At 47.4% G+C, this 26,624-nt stretch overlaps 1 long non-coding RNA gene across 2 annotated transcripts in view; it reads left to right on the forward strand.

Moving 5' to 3' along the window:
* Positions 1-26,624, forward strand: part of LOC133223438 (uncharacterized) — a 128,941-nt gene that overhangs the window by 79,693 nt on the left and 22,624 nt on the right. For both annotated transcript variants that reach the window (XR_009728571.1, XR_009728570.1), the window contains exon 3: positions 18,084-18,447. This is a non-coding gene — a long non-coding RNA (uncharacterized LOC133223438). The remainder of the gene's footprint in view (positions 1-18,083; positions 18,448-26,624) is intronic.

Below are 26,624 nucleotides of genomic sequence, written 5' to 3' on the forward strand. Positions count from 1 at the left end.
TGCTCAGGGCACCCACTTAGGGCATATGAGCTCGGTCAGAGTGCTGTACTAATTGTGGCTCTGTGGGTTTTGTCTTAAGCTGGATTGATTCCTAGTCAGCTTTGGGCACAAGTGGAGCAAGCCCAGGTCTGTCTTCACATGTCTATGTAGACACATCCCACTTAGATCATGTGAAATCCCTGTTCATTAGAGCCTTAAAGGGACCTTCTTGCCTTTGGCTGTACCTGTGAACTGGGTAGCACTGAATGTACAGGCTAATCAAAGTGAGCCTGGAAAAGCCTCTAATGTGAAATTGTTAGGTTAATGAAAACAAAGGGAGTTGTTTGTGTTCAGCCAAGTGGAATCTTGCTGTTTCTCAGAGAACAGTGTTTTCAGTCTTGTACTCCTTGGAGAAACCCTGATCGAAACTGATGGTACCTGACCTGCAGGGTAGATGATTACAAAGTGATGGGTGCAAGTTCTTGCCCAAGAAACATTTTCATGTGCATATGTGTAAAATGCCTGGTGTTAGCCATGGGAAATGCTTCCCACTGGGGAAGGCAGAGTTGTTTCCAGCAGTGCAGATGCCATAGGGTCCCTCCACATGGGGAAAAGCAATCCTCCCTCTGCAGAGATGTGGCTCAGCCCCAGCAAGAACCACTAAAAGAGATAGGAGAGCTCTCACGTTACGTCTAAGGTAAGGCCTGTGGTTTATGCCTGGCTTCTCTCATTACAGAGTCAGTTCAGGACAAGTTCAACTAAAGGATAAGTGAGAAAGGAGTGAAAAAAAACCCAAACCCTGCTGTGTGTGCATCTCGTTTTTGTGCTGCAGTGCACAGGTCTCATGTGGCTATTGGATTTCCATCAGTCAGCGGGCTGCTGGCGCCGTGCTGCATGGGGCTGCTGGCACTGAGAACAGAGCAGGGCAGGCTCAGCCCTGCCCATGTCATGGCCAGCCCTGGAGCCTGGTGGAAAAACTTGCCTTGCAAGCCTCTTCTGGACAGCGAAGGGAGAGTCACCTCTGCATGGGCTTGCTCATATTTATTACTGTCTTTCAGTCCGTTAGCAGCATCCACAGAGCTGTGCAAAGATGAGACTTCTGCCCGGAGTGTGAGCTGTGATACTCACAGGTTGTGTTCCTGGCAGGTTGGGTATCTCCTTGATTTGATAGCAGAGATGCCAGTGCACCTGTGGGGGCCAGAGCTATGGGCAGAGTTTGGACCAGAGCACTCTGAGGTCTTGCTGAGGGCTGCCCCTGCTCCTGGGGCTGAACAGCAGCAGGGGCTGCTTGGTGGTGGTCACCCTTTGGATGAGAAATGTGAGGGGACGGCAGAGGTTCAGAGATTGGACCAGCTCATCTGGTCCCCAGGAGCACAGTGACACTGTGAGGACAGGCTGAAGGAGTTGGTTGCTCAGCCTGGAGAAGAGAAGGCTTCAGGGAGACCTTAGTGTAGGCTTTCAGTACTTAAAGTGGGCCTGTAAGAGAGGTGGAGAGAGACAGCTTAGTAGGGCTTGTTGCAATTGTAGAAGGGGTAATGCTTTTAAATGAAAAAAGGGGAGATCCAGACTAGCAGTAAGGATTAATTTTGTTTACAGTAAGTGTGGTGAAGCACTGGCACAGGTAGCCCAGTGAGGTGGTAGGTGCCTCATCCCTGGGAGTCCAAGTTGGATGCGGCTCAAGCAACCTGATCTAGTTGAAGTTGATGTACTTTCTCATTGCACAGGGGTTGGACTATATGACCTTTAGAAGTCCCTTCCAATCTATGATTCTAGGATTTCCAGTTTAGCAGAGAGAACATCACTGAAGTGTAGTCGTGCTTGAGCAGTCATAGTTGAGTAGTCAGCATGGAGCTTTTGCTTGCAAGGAAAGGTAATTAACACTGTGTTCTTCCACACGTACAAAAAATCTTCATGGGATGCCTTCCATGCTACCATGAGTGGTGTGTCAAGAGGTGTTAGTAGTAGCCAGTGGGAATGCTTTGTGCTATGATTTGTTTGGGAACAAATAGGATGTTGCTGTAACTAGATGCAACAGCAGGGCACCTAGACCTCAGTGCACTGTGAAATGTCCTCAGGTAACTTGTGGCTTCCTGTCAACATTGTGGAATTCTTGGCCATGTTTTCTACTGTAGACCTGGATCAAATCTAGTGCAAGCAGGTATCTTGACCCTAGTGGGTATTTAAACGGGTTATTTACACCACTGTGACATGAAGAACAGTAACTGTACCCCAGAGCCTACCGCTCTTTGTACAAATGTTGAATAAAAGGCTGTCCATTCCCCAAGGATCTTATGGCCTGGATCAATGATGGAAGGTTGTGGTTGGACATACACAGACAGGAGAGTAAAATAAAAATGCCAAAAAGGCACCGTTGATCACCTTGACAGACATGTCTCAGAACACCAGCAGCCTCACAGTTATTGAGCTTTCTTGTAAATGTCACAGCAAAGGGGAGTTTTGATGAAGTCGATGAGGTGGTTTGGCAGACATTAGGGAAGAATTTATACTGGTCAAGAGAGGGGCAGCGAGGGAGAAAATATCATTCAGTATCAAAGACATTTTCCACTGACTGGTTCAGGAGACCAGCTTCCTAAGTGGAAGTTGACATTGTAAGAGTCAGCATTGTAGGAGTCAACATTGTAAGAGTCAACAGCAGATAGTGGGTACTGTAGGGCATGGGATGAGCCTTCAAAGTTAAGGAGCTCTTGTGTGATGAGGAAAGGGGGGAGCCTAGAGCAGCTGAGGTAGGATAGAAAACATGACCTGTGTGGTGGCATACTCTTTGGTCAGGAGAAGTTAAGTTTCTCAGAGAAGGGCAGTTGTGTCGGCTTTGATGTGGGTAAGAGCTTTGATGACAGCAGATTTGGATGCTGGGTGAAAAAGCATCCAGAAGATGTCCTGAGACTTGATTTTGAACATAAGGAGACCATTCTGGAGTAAAAAGGAGAGTCTGTGTGGAGAAGGACTGGATGTGGGGAGGTGAAGGGCAGGTAGAGAAGGATAGTAGCATGGCTGGAGCCACAGGCACCACAGGGAGAAAAGCCTTAAGCTGAACTGGAGGATGATGAAGAAGGGTGAAAGGAGGGACAAGACATGGTGCTGTCAGAGGCAGGTTTGAGGAGGCAGAGCCAAGCAGAGGGACCTGTAGATTCTGACCTTCGGCTAAGGAGCCACTAAATTTTTCAGTAAAATCATGAATAAATAATATTATTGCTTCCAGACCCAGACAGGATCCACTGCAGATAAACCAATGCAGATAGTGAAAAGCTTTGACTGTAACATCATCCTGGGCTATGTCAACCACAGTGTAACAACCCTGTCAAAAGATGTGATGCACAGCTTTATTCAGCATTGGTGGAGCCTCACCACGAGTGGTGTGTGCAGTTCTGGACCCCACAATTTAAGGTTATGGAAGTTCTTGAATGTCCTTGAGGAAGGCAACAAAGTTGGTGGTGGGGCTGGAAGGGATGTCCTGAGAGGAGGGGCTGAGGACTCTGGGCTTGTCTAGTTTGGAGAAGAGGAGGCTGAGGGTTGGCGTTGTTGCTCTCTAGAGCTTCCTGAGGAGGGGAGCTGGAGAGGAAGGTGATGAGCTCTTCTCCCTGGTATCCAGTGGTAGGATATATGGGAATGGTTCAAAGCTGTGCCAGGGGAGGTTCAGACTGGACATTAGGAAGCATTTCTTTATTGAGAGGGTTGTCAAACACTGGGAGAGGCTTCCTAGAGAGCTGGTCAATGCCCCACGCCTGTCAGGCTGTAAGAGGCCAGCCCTGAAGTGGCCAGGCACTCCTGGCTGCTCTAGTGGAAGGTGGCTTTGCCCATGGCAGGGGTTGGAACTTGATGAGCTTTAAGCTCCCTTCCAATGCAAACCATTCTATGCTTCTATGGTTCTATTTTATCATCAGAAGTGGCTTTTTGTATGTGCTTTGGTCAGGGACCCATGCTGCACCCCTGTCCAGCAAGGTGTCTGCCTGGCCCTGCACACTTTCTGTCCCATCTCCACATGCTCGTGGTGGGGATACTATTCCCATAAAACAGGCATGTGCTGACGTCTGCCTGGTTACACAAGCCGGCTCTGGAAAACCTCAGCTCCTAGATTACAAACATAGCAGGGCTCTGTCTGCAGAGGTGTACGGTTACAAAACACACACTCACACACTCACACGGCTTAACCAAAACCACCGTGTTTTTAACAGTTTGTGAGGGTTTATTCATTACACAGCGGCACAGGAATGCAGGAATGTGAGCAGCGTTAAACCTATTCATTTGGTGGGGAGGCATCTCCTCTCCGCTGCTCCAGCCTGCTTGGCTTTAATGATAATTGCACCTCTGGAGTTGTTGAGCTGGCTGACTGCCACGCCAGCCCTCCCCAGCTCAGCGCTGGGAAGGAAGGCTGGAGCCGGGAAAGAGCTTAGGTTGATGCTGTGGAGAAGGGCTGTCCTTCCTGCTGGGATGCTCCCTGCATCCCGCCCTGCATCCTGCCCCACTTGCATGTCTTCCCAGGAAGCATCTGCCTGCTTCCAAAAAGGCTTTTGTGCTCCTCTTGGTATTAGCTATGCCTTGGAGGGAAAACCTGCTGGTGCTGCCTTCTCCCAGCACTCAGCCCTGCAAATGGCTTCAGCTGAGGTTTCAATGGCTCCTACATCCTTCCCAAAGAGCCTGTCCTGCAAATCCTGGGACACCCTGCCTCCATAGCACTGCTCCGGTGGCAGCATGGGACTGATGGATGGATGCTCTTTGCTCTGGAGTCTGAGGAGGAGGAGGGTCACTCTTGAACTCTTGTGTATCCTGCTGGGGAATTTATTTTGCCTTTTTTTAGTATTATTTCTTAGTACTTCTGATTAACCAACCACACATGCATCTAACAGTATCCTGGCATTTTAAAATTAACTATTGATTTCAAAAGCCTTGTGACTTTAAAAATGGGAAATTAAAAAAAGAAAACAAAACCCAAACAACCCAAAAAAAGGCAGCAGTAATTTTTGTTGGCTTGTTAAGTATTTGAAAAATGCATTAGAATCAGATTTTAGGTTTATTCCCGCTGCCTGTTCCCAGAGGAGGAATGCCATTCTCTGCAAGACCTGACTGCTTGCAGCAGCTGCTGCTGTCGCTACCATCAGATCAACTGCTGGAGTTTCACATAAAGGGCCTGGGAAGTTGTGGAACACTGGATCCGTAGCACAAAGATGAGTACTATGTGTTAGCTGCAGATGCACAGGCTGGGTGGCTGGACAGTTTCCTGGCAGAAGTGAGTGGCATAGGTACAACAGAACTGTCAACTTAATAGAAGCTGATACAGCTGAATTTGAGCAGCAGAGACACATAGGTTTTACTGAAGGTAGCATTAAGCTCTGTGTTTAAAGGACACAGTTTTGAAGGGTATATGATGAGAATGGAAGCAGCCTAATGCATTAGGGGGACTAGCCATTAGCTGGGGACAGTGAGGTTTCTGATGCTGCATAGTGCCAAAGAGGAGACAGCCTGTGCCTGAAAGACAAGATAGAGTTAGTTGTGCTTCAGCAGCTGGTATGTGGTTGGCAGAGTACAACAGTTGCAGTTGTTGTACTGTGAAATTTGAGTTAAACCCTCTTTCCTTGCAGGATTGAGTGGTGGAGAACTGAGCAGTAAAGGAGTCTGCATAGTCCACTCCCCATGTGTGGAATGTTCAGGTGCAATGTGTTGGTACCCAGCTTCTGGATTTTAGGCCAAGCCACTAAGCTGCTTCAAGCCCGTGGCCCATGCTTGTACAGCAAGAGGTAGGGCAGAGGTTGTCTTCCACACTCTGTATCAGCCTCATTTTTGGTCATGGATATCATCAGTAGATAGCTCCTGTCCAGTTTCCTCTTTGTCAAGTTGGTGGACTTCTCAGGAGGTGTGACCTTTAGACACATGATCCTTAGTTGCTAGGATGATAATCCTTTAATTGTTCATTTGTATGGTAATTTAAGAGGTTACAAGAAGGCCACATGAATTAATAGGAGGAAGGTGAGGGAATAGACTGGCCAAGATGGGGTCCTTAGACCAAGTGGAGGAATTAATGAAGAGCAAATAAATGAGGCTAAGTGAGAGACTTCTGGCTGCTCTCTCCATCTGACACATTCACTGCCTTGGACTGAAAAGAAGCAGTTCCTTGACAGCACACTGGAGAGCACATATGGCAAACAACCTCAATGCTCCAGTCAGGGTAGACCTGCTGACCATGGGATGTTCTCCGTGGTTGCCTGTACCAATGGCTTAAAAAGTTGAGCACTATCACAGCCTCAGGCCTTATCTTTGTGCCTAATGGAAAGATCCAGCTTTGTGGCCTTTGGGTACCTTTAAAGTCCTGTGTGCTTTGACAGAGACTCTGTATGGTGATGTCCACTCCACACTACATATCTCCTGCTTCTCTGAAATGCCTTCTCCTGGTCAGCCTGGTGCATAGTTGTTTAACCTGGACCTTGGACACACAGGATTTGTGACTAGACAGGGGTAACAAAAACCCTCAGTGCTTTTCAGTGGTTTTTTGCTTGCAAACATCAGTCTTATGTCACGGATGGGGAAACTGAGGCACATCTGTCACCTTTTCTGACAGCCCTTGCTTTCTGCAGAAAGTCTGCATTCCTAAGCTCTAAAACCAGCTCATTTCTGATGGGGGCAGGAGGAAAGAAAGAAACAAGGGCTGTATTTCCGACTATCCTCTTAGCAGGGACAGTGGCCGCTGCTTTCCACGCTGTGTGAAGGTTGAGCACACCCTGCTCTGGGAAATATGGTGGTGCTGAATAACTGCCCCGGCTCTCCTGCCAGGAACTTGTACCCTGCGGCCAGGCAGCCTGGTGGAATGGATAGACTTGTGCTAAACCAGTCCTGCCTTCTCCTCTGCCGGGGGCTGGTTGGGCAATGCTGGATTGGATGGGTTGCTCAGCCTTTCTGAATTGCAGTTTCTCCATCAGGATGACGATGCTAACAGAGCTTAAAGAGTCAAGTGCTTTGAGATATATGGAAGGGAATTAAAAGAGATAGGAGTGGGGGTGGGGGGTGTGTTGTGTGCAAGTGTTGGGAATTTAATTGGGAAATCTTTTCTATCCTATCACCTTTGTATTTGTATCACCTGTTGCTACTGTTGGCTTTCTAGAGCTAGATCAAGACTGGTTAACACAAGGCCCCAAACCTTTCTGTGCTGCTGGATGAGGCTTGACATCATTACTATGCTGACAGCAGTGGCACAGCTGATAAAAACTATTTGTGTCTTCTGGAATAAAACATCTTTGGAGGTTACGTTTGGAGAAGAGGTCCTGGCACTGTGCTCTTCCCACGTCAACTGCAGATAACGGAGTTTCCCCTATTGAAATCTTAGGACTATGCTCAATCCTTTCATAGCATCCTTGCTGCACCAGCGTTTCTGCATGGGCTTTCTCATCCAGCAGTGTGTGGTCCGCTGCCATTTCAAGTCTCAGACCAGGCAGGGCATAGCTGGTGACTCCACACTTGCTCAGCAATTGCTGCATCCCTCTCCTGTGATCTCTGGCTGAGCTCAGCCCCGCGTGTACGCACACGCAGGGGAGCGGGGTGAGCGCCGACAGTCCTTCCTCCTCCTCCCCGGTGCTGGGGCTGGCTGGTGAGCCAGCATCAAAGCAAAGCTTCCAACCCGTGTCTCTGTTCTCGGAGGCTGCCTGGCTCCGGCGTTGGCTCTCGGTGGCGTTGAAGCCTGCCTGGGAATGGGCGCGACTCCCGCATAGCTCCTGGGTCGACTCTCATTAGGAAGGGTGTGTGCTCCATAGAGGGTGAGCTGCTCCTCTCCTCCTGTTTGGCTGCAGAGCCAGGATGCAGAGCTGGGTTTCTTCCCCAGGGCTTGTTCTCACCAGCACTCGCACTGGCTGGCAGCCCTGGGCAGTGCTGGGCTGTGATTAACAGCAGGGTGGCAAAGCCCTGCAAGGCCAAGCTGCTCCTGTGCACACTGGGCTGTTCTGCTGGACCCCTGGGTGAGTGCCCCATGTGCTCTGTGGTTTGGGGTGGAGGTCTTGCCCTAAGTTTCCTCATGCACTCTGTGGTGGTGAAAGACATCTCTAGGGCAGAAGTCATGGCCCCCAGTTCTGGTGCTGCTATCCTTTAGGGTCCTCCCAGACCTGGTATACCCAAACTGGGTACTTTGCTGGAAAAAGAGGGGTGGCACTGAGTGTCAAAGCCAAGAAGGAAGTTGTTCTGCCCTCTCCAGAGTGGAGAGAGCCAGGCTTAAGAAGCTCCCCAGGGATGGTTGCCAGCTTGGCAGAGCTCAGCATTGCTGAGGTTACTGGGTGAAACACTGCAGTCCTGTCCCCATATCTTCCCACTGACCTGTGTCATCATCACTCATGCTTCAGACCCATCAGAGTGTAGCACCCAGAGCAGCTCAGGTGCTTTTTGGAGGTAGGGTGTGTGTGTTTCTTGCTGATCTCCTTCAAGGAGGAGGAACAGGTTGCCCAGAAAACCTGTAGATGCCACATCCCTGGAAACATTCAAAGTCAGGTTGGATGGGGCTCTGAGCAGCCTGATCTAGTTCAGTATCTTTCTCCTTATTGCAGGGGGTTGGACTAGGTGACCTTTAAAGGTCTCTTCCAGCCCAAACCATTCTGTGATTCAGTGAGGGCAACTGGCAGCCTGGCTAACCCAGAAGGGCAGTTGAGGTGTGCAGAGTATCCCCCTCGCCCTGGCATGGAGCTGCAGGAGTGGAGGACACTTGCTGACCCAGCACATGTAGTGTGTGCAGCGAAGGGGTGGTGTGTGTTTAGGGGAGATCTGAGCACTCACATTGCTCAGTTGCAAATTCCTCCCCAAATGGATGGCTCAGGGCCTTTTTAGAGGCCATCACTAAGTAGTGCAGACCCTGCTTATTGGTATCAGGATACGTCAGTCTCAAAGCTGCCTGCAGAGGCAAAGCACAGGGGTTTTCACGCATCTTCCCACAGGTGGTGCCTTTCTGGACATTGAAGGACATCTGAATTTTTTGGGACATAGCATGAATAATTGCAGCAGATAATAAACACACATATTTGTCCCATGTGGGTATATAAGAAGGTACAAGATAACTGCACTTGAAGGGATCAGCATCTTATTACTTCTTCACTGCTTGTTCTCCAGGAAAACTGAGGTTGTCCTTTGTTGTCCCTGGTGTATACCAAGCTTCATCCATGGCTTAACTGTTTAGCACCTAGCCAGAAATAGCTTGCATTGGGTTTGCAGCCTATACTTCTGTCTGGTTCCTCCGGTGCTATGGGGTCATGCAGTAAGCCAGTCAACTGAGAAATGGGATAACTTAGCCAAATTCAATCTAATTTTTGGATAATGCGTATAAATACATCTAGTCATTACAGATAAAAGCCCATGGCCACGTTTGGTGGGTCATCCCCTTCAGCAGCTAAGCAGTATTACCATGAAATCCAGGCATCCTTCTGCACTACTGCATCTGAAACCATTTCAAGCTGCTGACAGCGAAGGATGTTGCCGAACCCACTTACAAGGGGGACCCATCCAGCTGACATGACTCTATTTTTTCTTTCCCCTGGATTGTTATTGTGTAGATTTGATTCCCCAGTCCAGTTTGTGGTCTTGCATGGCAAACTGGCATGTGCTGGCACGGCTGAGAGGGAGGAACGAATGGAAACAAGATCACGGTGCCAAAAAGCTTGTGGGGGAGACTCCCAGGCGTAATCGCACCGAAACCTCGGGAGTTGCAGCTGAACCAGGAACCTCCTTGGGCTTCCTGCCTCTCCGCTCTGCCCCGTTCCCCAGGGTGGTTTGGTTGATGATGATAAATGGGAAAGTCTCCCCTCCCAAGTACCGGCACACAGAGTTTGTTACTTTGCTCTCTTGCTTTTAGAGTTAACAGCACAAAGTGGTGGAGGTTGGGAGAATTTTCCATAGTTTTTACATCCTCATTTTTTTCCCTACTTGTATTCCATCCTGATAGTATATCAGCATCAGTCCAGAGCAAGACCATCCCTGCTAGGTGTGAGGTTGAGAGGAGCTGGGACCCATACCAGGCTCAGAGCCTGGATGTCCGCAGTGGCTTTTTTTGTTCTTCTTGCCCCAGGTGAGCCAAGATCCCCCTTGAAGAAGCTGTATTTCTGTATAGCTTGTGTGGAGCTGGGTTTTGAACCTTTTGCTGCCTCTTTTCTCAGCAGCGGGTTGCTTGCCAGCATCCTTGCTGCAGCACAGGGATGGAGCCACTGATGTTCTTCCTTGTTGCAGAGGGATTGGAGTAGATGACCTCTAAAGGTCCCTTCCAAACTAAACCATTCTATGAGTCTGTGATTCCCAGTACTGTGGCCCAGCAGGTGATTATTTGTAACTGGTCTGAGGGAGCCCCTTTTGGAAAAAGGGGGGAAGAGGACACATCCTTTCCCTCTGCAGCCTAATTCCAGCATGTGGCATTTCTGAGATGCATCATTTCCCTCAGCATTGTACAGTTAACACCAAACCTTTTTTCTTTGATTGAGGGCTTTTAACTGGGACATGATACTCCTGTTTTAGCCAAATGGCTTTGATTCTGCCATGCAATGTGGTGTGCATGAGTCCAGATTAGAGGGGTTAGAAACACCCATTCCCTTGCAGAAGTTGAGAGTAAATGAAACCAAAGCTCACTGTTGCAGTTCTAATTTTTCCTAATGGTCCATGGTTTTTTTGCACTTCTTACTGGATACAAGGGGATGTTGCATCAGTGTGTACCTGCTGTGTCCTTTGCTAGCCCACGGCTCTCATGCCAGGTTCAAGAGGGGATGTGAACAACAGCTAGGTCCAAAAAAGGTGTTTTTTATATAAATCCTGGAGACAAGTCACTCTAATGGGTGGTGACTTGCAGCAAACTTGTAGCCAGAGGAGGACGGATGGTTTTGAGCAGGGGTGTTGTGACCTGAAACTTAAGCCTGTGACTGGGTCACTGCCCTTCTTTCAAGTTGTTTTCACTGGGGTGGAAGCTTTCTTGTTACGCATGGTGTTGCATCCAGGGAGGATCTGAAAAGGTCGCTTAACCCTTTGCAGTGAAAGCAGAAAGGAATGATAATACAATAAATCCAGACCAAGCCAACCATCCCCCCAAAAAGATCTTGAAAGGCTGAAAAATACCCCACAAGGAGAATGCTGGGTTTGTATTGTTCAGCAAACAGCCTGAATTTGGGTTGGGGTTGCATCAAAGCTTTATACTGAAATTCAGTGCCATTTAGGAGGTAGCGCAGGTAACAGCACTTTTTTCCTCTCCTCCCTTCATCTTTGCTTTAATGTGTTTGACCGAATTACAGTGCAAATCCTGGGCTGTATAAATACCAAGCGGGAGAAAAAAAAAAGCCCAGCAGAAACCACAGGCATTGTTCAGGCAGTTCTTTGATGTAGTTCACCCATGAATATAAACTGTGAGCCTTGTGGGATGGTTTTGGGCTAAAAGGGGCTTGAGACTGGTTTGTTGGGTGCCTTATAAAAACACTTCACAGACCTTTCCCTTCCCATCCTTTCTGTCTTAACGTGTGTGCTTTGCAGAAGAGGTGTTTGTACTCTCCCAAGATTTTGCTGCACAAAAACAGGTTGGGTTCCACAATTTGTACATACATTGAACACCTTGAAGGAGATGAGTCTGGGTTCAGGCGCTGCTGGAGCCATCTACATTAGCATCTTAGCTTTCATTGTGCTGGTCAAGAATGATGTGTCGCTTGGGGCAGATCTGCAGGCGCTGTTGGAGTCAGGAGTGGGACCACATTGGCAGGGCAGGAAGGGAGGAAAGGACAGGGTGATTTGGTAGCTGGGCTGTTTGTTTGTTTGGGAGTGTGTGGGGAGGACTAGTCCATGAAGCTTGGGAATGAATTTGGCCTGATACTTAAGTACCAGCTCCCAGGAAATTGCCATCAGAGTAATTAGTGTGCGCTGACTTATTTGTACAGTGATAAGAGCAGGAAAGTATTGAAGCAGGAAAACCAAACACATTATTCATCTGAACCTTCAATCCGCAGCCTTTACCTGACAGTTCACTATTTGCAATATGCAGGTCTATTTTTAGGCTTTCGAGCCAGGCAGGCTGTTTTCTTCTTTGTTTGCTTTGCATTTTGGTTTTTATTTTGCTGACATAAATTGGAAATGGATCTGGGTTTAGAGATAAACAAGTGTGTTTTTAAAATAAACCTTTTGAGTACCAGGGAGTCTTCTATGGGAGCAATGAAGCATCGGTACAAGGCTTTCAAAACTTGTGCCCTGAATACTGGAATGATACTAGCTGTGAGATCCCTGTTTTAACTGGAAGTACTTGGTGTGACCATGAGCATCTTCTTCAGCCCAGGTTTCCCTACTCAGTGACGAGCACTCCTCAACCAGCTGGGTTACAACTGCCCTTTGAGATCTAAGCACCAAGGAGAAGGTTTAGTAACTTGGGTAATAATTATTACTAATGAGGCTGTGGGAGAATGACATGGGGTCACAGGAGTTTGTGGTTGTGAGGCATTCGAAGAGGATGTTTGGGCAAGGGCATCCTTACATGGTGTGAGTATATGGAAGAACTGGTAGGAAGCAGGAGGCGTTTGAAAACCATGGAAAAAAGTGGGTGTGGAGAAACGGGTGGATTCACCTTAGAATGGAAACAATGGGGATGAAAGTATTTGCTCTGCCCTTCCTTTCCATTTTCCCCTCTCCTTTTTACAGCGGTGTCACCCCCAGCCACCTGCAGCAGGGATTCCCTGCCAGGCACTTGTGCTAAATCCTTTGAAAGCTCCTCTTCTCCTTTGGTGATTAGAAAGAAATAAAAAGGGTGGGGACAGAAGACAGGCTGTCTGCAGGGAAGGGAGCTCAGGGGCCCCAGGGTTTCTCCTAGAGAAGGGTTTTGTGAACAGCTGAGGAAATCACCAGGCAAAGCACCTCCTGCAGCCAGCAGCTATATCACAGGCGCCCCTAGCCGCAAATGCAATGCAGATAAATCAGAGTTAAAGTGCCTTTTTTAAATACCAAAGGCTTTTAAGTATTTCGAGCCAGCCATCAAAAAGGTGACTTACCATCTCCATATCTTGAGATCTTTGCATGGAGCCTGCATGCCTTCCCTGGAAGGTGAGGCTTAGGCAAACACTAGCAGTGCACCTCGAATCAAAGGTAAATGAGTGAAACTTGTGACCTCCCTTATGCAAGATTCAGCCTGGGTGACTCAGTGGTCCTTGAAGTCTTAGGAATTGATTCCCATGCTTTGCAGCCCCAAAAGTTCATCCCCATCCCTAGGTCTCTCAGCCTTTTTCAGCTATGTGCAGGTCCAGAGCTGAAGGAGGCTGGGTTTGACTGCAGTCTCCTGGTTTCTTAGGGAGCAGTAGGTTAGTTTACTCTCTTAATGCTATTGCTCTGACAGTGGGTGGGGTTGCACATTTTAAGCTCTGAAGGAAGAAGAAACAGGGGTGAAGGAAAGTATTGGAAATTCACAACCATAAACCAACATCGTGATGATGAAAAATTCATACAAACCAGCCAGGAACTATGATTTGCTTTCTGCTTGCAAGAAGGGCTGGACCAGGGCATTTACATCCTTAGCACTTTTCAGCTGTCTTAAGGGAAGATGCAGTAAGGGGCTGCATCCTGGGACATGCTTTTGAGGCTTAGGAGAGCCCAGCAGATGTGTAAATTCTGAAGTTGATAAGTACAAAGGAAACCTGGAATCCTAAATATGATTAACATTAATGGGTGTTTCGGAGTTGGGAGCTTTTTTCCTTTAGCTCAAGTGCCTCTAGTCAGGAGAGTTTCGTGTGCTTTTTATAGAGTCATAGACCAGCCCAGATTGGAAGAGATCTTGAAAGTTCATCAGGTCCAACATGTCGTGGGAAGGGTAACCTAGGTGAGATTATCTAACACCTTGTCCATCTCGAAAACCTCCAGTGATGGGGACTCCATCACTTCCCCAGGGAGGTTGTTCCAGGATATGATTTTTCTCACTGTAAAAAGCTAATTTCCTATATTGTGCTTTGTTTCTGCCCCATCAGTGGAATGTTTTTACTTGTTTTGGTCTGGTTCTGATTTTTCCTAGTTCTCTAGCTGGAAAACAAAGTATCAGTGTGGGTGTCTTGTTGTAACAGCATCTCACTTAGCTGCTCATGGTGGGAATCTGGTGCTTTTGTTGCTCTTCAGCAAAACCCACATCTTGATAGTGATGAGGTGTAGGTTGAACTGCAAATGCAGCAGGGATCTCTGGGGCTGTAAGGGCCCAACCACTGATAATTTGGCCTCTGTTCTTTGTACCGCATTAATTTTTGGGTTTTAAGGTCATGGTGCTTGCTTAGTCTGACCTGCTGTATAACAGAGATTCCTTGAATTAGTTTCCACCCTGGGTTCAGCGGTTGTGGATGGACCCAGATGTGCGTTTTTGGGGTGGAATCCAATCTCACTCTAAGAATTGCCAGTGCTGGATCACTGGCCATGCCAGTTGCAGCACTTTTCCTTTTGTTAATTACCTGCAGCATTGGAAAACGGTACCTTTGTTTCTAGTTTGTTTTCTGCCGAGCTTCAACTTTCAACCTTTGGTCTTGTTATGCCTGTGTCTGGTAGGCTGAAGAGCACTCTTCCTGACAGGTACTTACAGGCTGCGAGGTACCTTTTAACTTTCTCTTTGATTGACTTCCTTGAGCTCCTCAGTACAAGCCTGGTTTTGTTCTTGTGGCTGTCCTCTGAACTCACTCCAGTTTTTCCAGCATTTTTCTTGAAGTGTGGGTACAAGTATTAAAACCTCACACTCCCATCGGCCGTGCCAACCCAAGGCCCAAAGATAACAGGGCCTCTCTGCTGGTACGTGACATCCCTCATTTGTATGGCCAAGCATTGCGGACCTGCCTTGAAGCTCATGTTGGGCTAATTATACCTCTTACCTCAGCCAGTCCTGTAGGTCTTGTGTGTTTGAAAAGTTTCCATGTAGCCATTTCTTTTATGCGCCAAACATCTCATTAGTCTTTTTGATGTATTTTTCCCTTGGTTTGTATTCTGAAAGGAGTTTCAGTTCAACATTTCTCACTGTACCAGCCACATGTCAAAAATCTTAATATAGCTGAGAGTTGCTAGGAAGGTATTCCACAGAGCTGGGGGGAAGGCAAGTTGTTCCCAACAGGGAAATAACACTGAGATGTATCTCCAGTGCTTGGTGGGACAGGATAGACTGCATGCCACTGGGCTCCAGAGTCCTGCAGGTTTTTTTGAACTCTTCAGCTCTAATGGATTGCTTTCTCCCATGGAAATTATCCATGGAGTTGGTTAACCTGCAAGTCCTGTGCCAGCCAGACCTGTTGTTGCTGGCTACTAAGTGTAGCACCAAACCCTTTGCTTGAGAGTCATGGGTTGAGTGCCCCCCTGGAGGGTTTGGGTCAGTGTATTTCTAGATGTTAGACACAGAGGGTTGGCTGTATTTCCAATTGTGGTGCTTTTACTATCAATTTTATGTTGTTTCTTACGTATTTATAATAACTCAGGGGAAACAGAGGTGTTGATCTGAATGGCAACCTGGAAAGCCTGTTGGTAGTAACATCCAGATGTTTCCTTAGCACATCTGCTTAAGCCACTGTTGAAGTCAGTGCCTTCAGCAGCCCTGCAGGTGCATTTTGCTGCCTGCTGCTATGTGTGATGCTAATTTACAAGTGGTGCAGGAATCAGGTAGTGGCAGAAGAAGGGACATCCAGCTGCTGAGGAGCTGTGGAGAGGAAGGCACTCCAGACTGTAACCCAAATTATTCTTGCTTTTACCATTCAGATAGAGTGTTTGGAGGTAGTCTAGCGTGTAATCGTAAGTACTGTGCCCCAGGTTTGCCTGGTTACACGTCACTGTCTATGTGTGCTGCTGCACCTCAGCCATGTGGACGAGAACACTGTCCATCTGAACATTGATTTCAGCCAAGAACAGGACAAGTTCCGCTTGTACAGAGACTGATGTGTGAAAAGATATTCCTGCCTGTCCCCATTTGCGGGAAGCTGTTCCACTCCCCGGTTGTATCCGTGTTTAGCACTTCAACACTGCCTTGCTAATCCCCCTGCCAGGATTCTCAGCATGTGGTGTTCCTCCCAGGGAGGGTCAGCTTTGGGACAGCTCCACTGCCTCGTGCCAGGGCTTTGGGCAGCTAGGGTGCTACTGGAAGCTGTGCTTTTAATATCACTGTGTCGGCATTGTGCCCTGCCTTGAGGAATATCATTGGCAGCCTGAGGGTAACACTGCAATTCCAGATGCCCTGTGCCATGCAGTCTCTTTCTAGGCTGCACATTGCAAGCCCTCGTTTTATGGTCACAGCCCTTCCAGTATGTCCCCAGCCCTAGTGTGTGCTGCAGCTCCTCACAGCACACTGCTCTTTCTCCCTCTTCCTCAACGACTTCTGCACGTCACAGAGCACATGTCTTCAGAGCAGAGCAGTTTGTGTTGCTCACTGTAAAGCAATGATGTGCACACCTCGTCTTGAAAGGTACTTGGCAGCCACAAAAGAAAGGAACTCATCACCCAAAATTAGGGCTAGTGTGTCATCTCCTTGCAGGGGTGGTGAGGTGATGTTGCAGGCTGTGCATGTTAAAATCGGGAAGAAGGTGGAAGCATGTGGTTGGGATGTAACAAAGGACTTCAGTGGAGAGGAGACGTTGATGTGGTAGGTGAGATGAATGGCCCAAAGGTGAAGATCTCATCCTATTTATGTTTCTTCCCTTCCAATGCATGACACACACAGCACCATGACCTGGGCAAGCATGGGCCATCAAGTATGTGTGGTTACAGGCAGGGAGCAAGCCTGGGAAAGTGTTTTGCAGGATGGAGATGGATGTGACGAATAATGTTGTATGACCCAAGAGGAGCCTACAGTGACTTGGTACGTCTATGTGTGGCATTTAGAGAGGCAGGCCCAGAAACAGCACAACAGGTCTTGGAGCAAGAGAAGCATATAAACGCTTGACGTGTGAATACGGAAAGCAGCAAGAGATGGTCACAAAAACCCATCTCTGGAGTTGTGGGTGGTATTAGCACCCTCATGACTGAGGGCTTACAATTCCCATCTATCTACCGTGTTTCTCTTTGTCACTGTGCACAAAAAACTGCTAGTTTTGACAAACTTAGAATTTAATCTAGGGCTGATTTTTGGGTGTTTTCCTGTCTCGTCACTGGACCAGTCTTTTGCATCCATGGATCAATGCCACATTAGTATTAACAAACACACAGTGTAGTAATTTTACTAGTCTATATGAAGCTTATATGAAGATTCTAGTCTATATGAATCTATATGAATCTAGACATACTAGTCTATATGAAGATACTATATGAACAGACATACTAATATGAACATAGTCTATATGAATAGACATACTAATCTATATGAATTTAGACATACTACTCTATATGAATCTATCTGAATCTTCAGTTGAGCACTAAAATGGTTTTAGGATAGAATTCACATGTAGAAGTAACTGTACTGCATTGTGTATTAAAGTCATTTAATTTGATAAAGTAGCTCGGTGTTTCCTTTGTTGGCATTTGAACTGACCGGGAATTTTTCACCAGTATGCCACCATGATGAAGTTCAGTGAACCCTCAGGAGAGAGACAGCTTCAATAAATCCTCCTTTTGGGGGAGAGTAAAATTTTGGAGAGGGTTTGCCTCTGACAGTACCTAAACTTTCCAGCTGCATTTGTATTTGAAATGACTCTTTGTTTCTAAAGCAAGTTACAGTGAAAAGTGTAAAAGTTAATGACACCAAAGGGAAAATTTCCAACTGTTGAAACAAAGTGCTTCAGATCAAAGCTGGTTTGAATTTAACAATCTTCAAAATGTCAGGGTTTTTATCTTCTTTTTTCCCCCCACTCATTTATAATGGGGAAAAAAAGGTCATGAAACTCTCCAATGATAGAACTGGGGTTTTTCAGCTTTGACATAGAATCATAGAGCTTGGGTTGGAAGGGACCTTCAAAAGTCATCTAATCCAACCCCTTGTTCATCTCTGAGTACTACCTTCTGTTGGCTGAATTTGTAGGCATGAGCAAGGTATTCTTCCATCAATACTGCAGGGTCAGGGTATCCCATGAAGGGTGAACCAGACATTATTCTTATAATACTAACAGAAATCATGTATAAAACCTGAACATTTGTCAGTCTATCCCTATCCAGATATTAAAATTGTGTTTTCCTTACAGGTGCATCCACAGTTGGGATGATGGAGCCTGATGATCTGCAGTTTCACTTGGATTACAGTATTTCAAAAGGCTTTCTGAACTTGCCCTCCCCTGGTCCTTGGGGGCAGGGGAGCTTAAGTTTGTATCTCCAGTATCACACAAGGAGAAAGGACGAAGTTGGCTGCTTCGCACAAGTAACTAGAATCAATGTTGTGTTGCTGTTGGGAGCATTTAGAAGGAGAAAAGACTGGAGTCTGGCTCTCATTTTAGAGAGGATATTGTCCAAGAGGAATATGCAGAAGGGAAGATACAGGAGGAAGGAGGAGAGGTGGTGATACAAGGCATCTTCCTGACCTCCAGAATGGGACTGCAGTGTCATAACAAGGTAATAATAACAACCCAAACCACCCAGACATTTTCTCTCCTTCCTATCCCAGTCAAATATCCATCAGGCAAAAAGGGAGATGAGTCCAGGCATTGATTTTTGATCAAGTAGTTTCTCTTTTTGCTCCCAACCTCCATCCTTCTCCCCTGTCCTCTTCCCGTGTCCTATGTCACCCATGCCTGCCTCTGCAGAGCCAATTGCAGAGGCCAGCAGACGCTTGAGCTGGCTTCATGTAAAAATGATCAGCAAAACTCTACAGTTTTACTTCTCCACGTATCTGAGACTTATCTTTTCAAGCATCTATTTGTCACACCCATACACATTAAACGCATTGCTTCTGGAGAAATCTTTGTGCCTTTACTTTATGCCAGAAGAACTTGCTGCTTTATTTTTGGAAGTGAGGATGACAAGCCTCACACTCACCTGCACTGTTTGCAGCTCCAGAGCACAGTAGTATTTTCCAAACTGATGATACACGAAGAGAGCTGAAATAAATGGGTGTATGTATTGCACTGCCTCAATCCAAAGCCACAAGAGGAGAGAGACAGGAGCTGGAAAAAACAGCAAAATTACCTGTTTTCAATTTATCATCTTTGGAGAACTGAAAAGCATTGGTTGCAGAAAAGAAAGCTGAAGCTTGATTTCTTTTTTAGCTTTTGTCCTGCTGCAAATGCTTTTCCTCATAAACATGTGTGGGTCCTTGCTTGTTGTGCCCTGGGCTCTGAAGCACTCTAAGCGTTCCTCGGAGAAGAGGGCTGGCCAGGAGAAGGCTGGCCAGAGGGATGTCTTAAGCTTGGTCTCTTCTAGCAATACAACTCAATGGGCATGAGGGACATGTGGCTTTGCTCTGCTGCATGTCATGCAGTCTGGCTGGTTCATGTAAAGGCTGTATGGTGGTGAGAGTGGAAAGTGTTCATCAGACTCTTATTCTGAGGTTACATGTTGACATGATGGCAATGATGAAGGCCATGCCAGCATGTGCATGTAGACCTGTATTGTCATGTTAACGTTCCCTAATAAATCTGGCAGTGATGGAAAATGCTGAATTGAACTCCAGTGAGTTTTAAATCCCCTGATTTTTTGCAGATCAGAGGTCTCCCCATCACTGTCACTCCATGTCTCAGCGCAGATGGAAGGACCATCTCTTAGTATTAGCAAGAAGTTTATAATCTCCGTGACTCATTCAGATGTTGGTTTAACTGCTGATATTTCCAGTGAGAATGCCATTGACATGGGTAGATCTCGTGATGGGAAGGTACTACTGGCCAGGAAGCAACACTGATTTCACATCAATGTAGAGACTGTTTATGACCAAGTACGTGTCTTCTACATCTCTACAGTGGGTTTGAATCAGAGAGAGAGGAAGGATGCTTTCAAAATCTGGGTCTGGCCCAGTTCTTTGGAAGCATCAATTTGAGATATTTGCAAGCTAAGTGTGAGTTTCTGTTTCAGAGTGGACATTTGGATGTTAATCAGTTTGAGAATGAAATTCTCCCATTGAAAAGGGATGGCGTGAAATCGCGTGATACACGTTGAACAGTAGCCATGGTGTTGAAGATGAGAGGGAATAGAAGTAGCTGTACAGAGAGAGTTTGATATCTCCCTTGATGATAACCAAGAGAGGAAAGATGGTAAGAAAACAGCTCTCTAGGGGAGAGCCTTCCCCAGCAGGTCCTCCCAGTAAGCAGTGGTTAAATGTGCTAAGAATTCCTTGGGGGTGTCCTTGAGTTATCCCTATGGATCGGATGCTCCTGTCAAAGCTCAGGTCAGCGAGTTTGTTACTCTGAGCAACCTAAGTCAGGCATTGTCTTGCCCAGTGTCATGTTTATGTGGATTAGCCCAGGTCACCTAAATCAGAGGTGCTAAGTTGGATTTGACAGAGGAACATTGCAGCACTGAGTGGACTGATGGTCCTGCTCTGTCAGCAAGAGCTTCTCTCAGGAGACTGGAGTTCAGCCGTTCCTGTGTAATTCTGTCACTTAACCCCTCCTTTTCCTTCCCTGGAGAGCATCTATTGGCAGTTCGTAAAGCACCAGTAATACCTGTGGGTACAAGTTCCTGTGTAGCAAGTAGGATTTAAGAGGAACAGACCTTAGAAAATCCCAGACAGCCCCATCTTCATTAGTTGTATACTGTTATTGTCTCCTTGGTGGCTTGATGCATGGAGGAGAGATGTACAAGCCCTTGTATCTTTCCAAAGAAGGATGGAGTGTAATTTGGCGTTTATTATTTCATTGCATCAGCTTTTCTGAGTCTGGGAGTGCTCTTAGCACAAGCAAATAAATTACCCGTCTCATTTTGCTGCGTGCTCTGCAGCCAGCCATATGTTTGAGCCTGATAGAGATTCTTATCTTGTGTTCTAAAATTACTCAATGGAGGATGACATTTCTTATCAAGGGCTTTGCTGAATCAGAGAGTGGCCCTGGCACCCAGCTCTGAGACACCGCTCCTCTTTGTCCAGCCTCCAGGCCTGGCGATAAATGGATTTGTGTCTGTAGGTCAGAGGTGCTTGCGTCAAGGTTTTGTTGCAGATGGAGGCTCTGAGGATTGTGCGTGTGCTCGGTAGGACATGGGATTGAGGAAGGGAACTGAGGATGTTCTTTTAACTAAAACAGAAGGGTCTACATCTGTGCAAACGCATCTTCGCTTGGAAAGTCCTTGTATGCACCGCTAATAACTTCACGCTTCGCAGCCAGTAGAAGCTAGGAACCCTCTTTTCCCACTGCACACAAAGGCTTTTGCTTCAAATTAGGTGGTATGAGTAACCACCTCCTCTTACCAGCAGCTGTAGCTTTTCTAGACTTACACCTTGCATAAAGCTTTGCCTCTCCATCCTCCCGCCTCTTTAATGGATGGGTTATTTTCCCTCCTCTATTTCTCATTCTGTCTTGCTTGCTTTGGAGTTTATCTGGTAGCTGCTGATGATTCAAGGTGTTCTCTGGGTGTTTACATAGGAGAGAGCCAGGGAAAAACAACTGTTCATTATAGCTTCTTCCCACACAGCATCTTCCCTTTGCCTTCTCTTTGCAGTGCAGAGATGACAGCATGGGGTGTTCAGCTTCTGCAATGCATCTGGGCAAAGCTGTCGATGGAGAGAGGAGGGACCTGTTGATGGATTGTCTTTCCTCATAGCTTAGCTCTGTCCACAAGGGCAGGTTTGTCCTGAGGAGCCCTCCTGGGCAGAAAGCAAGGCCAGCCATCCACCCAGCACCCAAGCATGGTCCAACTCTCCATAAGAGGCTCCTGGAAAAGGCAACTCTGAATTAGCATCATTGTTTTCTCCTTGCAAGAGGGTGTCTTTGACATCCAGTACTCACAGTGTTGTACTAGGGACAGGGCCGGGACATCTCAATTCAAAGTGACCTCTTCCACAGAGACTGAATGTGCACCTTGGGTTTCTTCTGCTCAGTGGTGTCAAGTGAGTTTTTCTTTGACTATAGCAAGTTAATTCATTCACCCTTTAAATGCAAGTGTCTTCAAGCTGGCCTGTGGCAGCCATGTAATGCACAGCAGGAGTTCACATCCCAAGTGTACAGCAAAAGACATTCTTTAGGTTGGTGTAAGGTTGACAACCATTCCGGGTATGGGGAGGACATTATGGCTGAGGCTCCCACCATGAGCACCCTCACCGACTCAGCCCTAGTGTGCTCTTAAGAGCATGGGACAGGTTTTGAAGTGATGCTGCCTGGAGGAGACTGCTTCATTTCAAAGAGACAAACCACCAGCACTGCTTTCTGCATGATGCCCAGAGACAACAGCTCTCTGTGGTGTGGGGAGGGCAAAGACTGTGCTGTGAGTGACTCCTTGGGAAGACTCTGCTGCCATTTGCAGCATCCCCATGGCAGGGGACATCCCTCATGCAGGGTGCTGGGGGCAGAGAACAGGGCTGGGGATGTGCAGCCTTCTTACTGCTTCTGAAACAGCCTGGTTTTGAGGTTTTAATGTGTCCTGCTTTCTATCGTGTGGCCCAGCACCCATTGCAGCTCTCAGCATGGGGGGTCCTAGAACCTCTGGGTGCTGTCACACATGGGCTGGGTCTCTCTTCCTTTAGACTTTCTCCACCATTTTCCTCCCCCAAATCATGCTGAGTCACCCTGGCCTTGCTGCAGAGACCTCGAGCTGGCCCGTCAGCCCCTGGCCCTGTGCCACTTGGTTGAGCAACCACTGTCCAAATACCCTGCAGTCACGCTGGAACGGAGGTCTCCGGGGCGGTGCATGACCAGCCGGCCCTTGGGCTTTGCTCCCCGGCTGGGTCCACATGACATCATAGAATAGTTATCACACCACGGGTTTTTCCCCGTTACCTGGCTTCAACCAACATAGCCAGGTCACTCCTAGCTGAGTCAGCCCGGCTTGTGCAGCTGGGTGCCTGCTCCTTACCCTGCTGCAGCATCGTGTTGGATTAGTTAAAGAGGAGAGGGGTTTACCTCTAACTGCTGACTGCGTGCTCTGTCCGTTGTCTCAGGCATCGAGTCTCACTGTGGCTTCTGAACTGTTGCAGGTAACCTTGGTTGAGTGGGACTCAGGCAGCGTACTCACAGTGTGCACCCTGCATACTGACGGTGTGCACCCTGTATATCCGATGGTGTGGACCTTATATACCCATCGTGTGCACCCAAGCTGTATACTCACAGTGTGCCCCCTGCATACCCATGGCTTGCACCGCTTATACCCACAGTGTGCAATTCACATATCCATGGCAGCACAGCATGTACCCCACGTACCCACGAGCATGCAACCAGTGTACCCATAGCATGTACATCTCCAGCATGCCAAGATTACATGCCAGGTGGTGTTTGGGGTGATGAAAAGAGCTCAAATCTTTGCTTTCAGTTCCCAGACTTGAGTCTGCAGCTGGAAAAAAACCCCTAAACAAACTTGTCATTTTGTTTGTCAGGTGATTTTTGTATGGAAGCCACCAGGGTACAGTCAACCTGGAACCTGCAGTGCTCTTGCTGAAAACCATTTTATGGGTTAAGCTTGCATGCTCAAAGAGGAAGGCTGAAGTGATTCCATTGCATGTCTGGGATGTGGCACAGCCTTAGGTGACATTGCAGCAGATACCTGTGGAGCAACCTGTGGTGTCTGTGGTTGACTGTACCTGGCAGCCGTCCCACGTATAGCTTTCGGAGTGCAAGCATAGGGACTGCAGGGGCTGAACTACTAAATATTCCCAAATCCTCAAATCCCCAAATCTGTTCAGCACCGCTGCTGCCAGCCAAGTAGGAGTCATTGAGTCTGGAAGAGCCTCCAAAACATCTGCTCCATGATTAGAGCTTCCTAGTACCAGCATGGGCTCGTGCATGTGAAGCAGGACAAGACAGCAGAAATCCATTACACTGTGGGGAAGAAGTGGATGAACTCGGTCCCTTGTTTTGAACAGGTCAGAAAAGGATGCTGAGGACAAATGCTGTGTCCTGCACCCTGCGTTTGCTTGAGCAAACTCTCAGTGCCAGCTCTTCCCCATCCAATTTCTGTCCTCACAACCAGATTGCACTTGATCATCTTCCCGCCCGATTTGTTACAGTAACAAACAGCTCATTCAGGTAATTGCCATCTAGCTTTAATTATGATTCTCCCTTCATGCCTTTTTATCCTGAAGGGAAAAAAAAAACAGGTTCATTTTGATTGCTTCGGAGTATGGAGCGTGCAACTGGGTGCCCTTGACTTCGGCAGTGATTTAAGCGCACGTGTAAGTGCTTTCCTGATCGGAACCAAAACTGCAGTAAATCATGGTGACTCGCAGCGGGAGTCTTTCATCTGCAGGAAGCTCTGTATAAGTGAAGGAAGCATTGACAGCTCTTGGAGCCAACAGAAAGAATGTGTAAATCCTGGCAAGGAGGTTCGTTACTGTGGAGTTCAAAGCATGACACACTCCTCTATGTATTCTATCTCAGTTGTCAGGAGTTAGCTCTTAAAATGTGATGTTAGGGATGGGGACTGGGTTCTTCTGTGCTTTCTGAACTCTGCCAGCCATTCAGAGGGTGGCTGCTGCCCTGTGCCGCAAACTCCTCCTGGCTGAGCATCGTGGGATGCAGGATGAAGCTGTGCTGGAGTCACTCATTTCCTTTGGTGCTGCAGGAGTAACTTTACAAAGCGGAGTTTTCCATAGCTCAGGAAATGTTTTTCTGCTGACTGCATCCCTAGCTAGTGATTGGCCTCCCCCTCCGGGAGGTGAGGCAGGAAGAGTGAAGTTCTAGCTGAAGGTCTTTCAAAATTAGTCCGATTTTTATGTTTTGGGTTTGTTTTTTACTGCTTGATCCCTGGATTATTCTTTAAGGGATCTTTCACTGGGCTCTGTAGAATGATTCATTTCTTCTGACAGTTTTAAAGAGGGAAGTGTCCTGGTGATGCTGCACAACTCCAGAAGCCTGCACGGAATGCAGTCAGGTGGTAATGCCAGGAGGAAAGGACTAGAGGTGGAAACAAATACAATTTATGCAGAGATATGAAGAAATTCACCCCGGTGAGGGCACTGAGCAGCAAAACAGTTTCCCAGGGAGACACGAGGCATCATTGCTTCATTTGTGTGACACAGGGAAGGATCCAGCTCTTCCCCAGGGGATCGGTTGGTGCATCTTTTCCATCTCTAATGTCTCCGCTTCCTCCTATCTGATGTAAATAATTTATAAGGATCGAAACATGATCATGGGGCCATCTGTGCAGGAGGAAGGATAAAGCCTGGGGCCACGCAGCATGCAGGAGACCTGGTACCTAATGCAGTGCCTGTTCTTCATGGGCAGGATGCCAGCAGAGCAAGTGCAGTATAGGTGCCTGAGTCTTACTGAAGTCACCCCCCCGGTTGTTTTGTTCTTTTCATCCTTTTCTCCATCTCTTCCCCACCCGTGGCCTTTTCCTTTTTCTCCTTCTTTTCTTTTTCATCCCTCCTTTCTTTTCCTCCTCCTGTTTTTTTACCTTTTCTCCACTGTTTACCACTATGTTCTGCATGTGAAATACTGACAGCTCTTTGCCAGGCAGTAGAAGGTTTTAGCTGTAGTTGAGCTGTGGGTATTTTGGCTGCATAAGAACTAAACAAGGGGGCTGTTGCTTCTGTACTGGTCCCACTTGAACCTGGGGATGAACAATCACCTGTCGATGCAGATGGGAAGGAAGCCTGTGGAAAGCTGTGCTAGCAGTGGGGTGAGACATGGCTCAAGGTGGCAGTAAGCAGGAAGATTTTTCTCCCTCTTTGCGTTTGGTGTATGTAAGTAGCCAGTGAATGTAAAAGCCATGAGGCACGGTCTAGTGTGGGTATCTGTGGTGAAGCTGCAGCAGAGTTTAATGGCAGGTCCCAGGATGTTTGCACAGGTCCTTCAGGCTTTCTGGGAAGCAGCATGAAGTACAGCCACATCTTGCTAGTTGTGCTGTTCCCTTGCAGCACTTGGAGACTTGCTCCTCAGCTGGAGTTCCAGAGACTGGGGCAAGATGATACAGAGTCCTTTTGCCTTCAGAAGGGTGGATTAGCAAACGTAGCAGCCAGAGGTGTTAATCAGAGAGATGAAATGTAGAGCGCAGATTTCAGGAGTGGACTCACCTCCAAGAGAGCTGCCTTTATCTACCCCAGTGTTCTGATGGAATGACTCTTCTGTAAGGAAAGGCTGAAGGAGTTGGGGTTGTTCAGCCTGGAGAAGGCTCTGGGAAGACCTTATAATGGCCTTTCAATATGTGAAAGGACTTACAGAAAAGATGGAGACAGACTTCTTACTAGGTCCTGTAGTGACAGAACAAGGGGCAACTGTTTTAGACTGAAAGTGAATAGATTTAGATTGGACATAAGGAAGAAGCTTTTTACAATGAGGACGCTGAGGAGCTGGCACAGGGTGCCCAGAGAAGCTGTGGCTGCCCTATCCGTGGCAGTGTTCAAGACCAGGTTGGATGGGGCTTGGAGCAACCTGGTCTAGTGGAAGGTGTCCCTGCCCATAGCAGAGGGGTTGGTCTAAATGATCTTGAAAGTCCCTTCCCACCCAAACCGTTTTCTGATTCTTCAAATCCTACAAGTTGTGCTCCCCTACTGCAGTTGTACATTTGCATTAACTGAGAGGAAGGAAACATGGCAGTTTCAGTCCATGCAGTGTCAGGGACATGCTCATGCCAAGAACTGATGGCAGCTGCTGTGGCTTGGAGGTGGCAGGTTCACCAGAAAGGTGGAGAGTGATGAGCCCAGAGCCTGAGCATCT

Source organism: Neopsephotus bourkii, unplaced genomic scaffold (genome assembly GCF_033783945.1).
Source record: "Neopsephotus bourkii isolate Nb327-2 ecotype Australia unplaced genomic scaffold, CSIRO-AGI_Nbou_v1 NB_1637, whole genome shotgun sequence".
NCBI lineage: Eukaryota > Metazoa > Chordata > Aves > Psittaciformes > Psittacidae > Neopsephotus > Neopsephotus bourkii.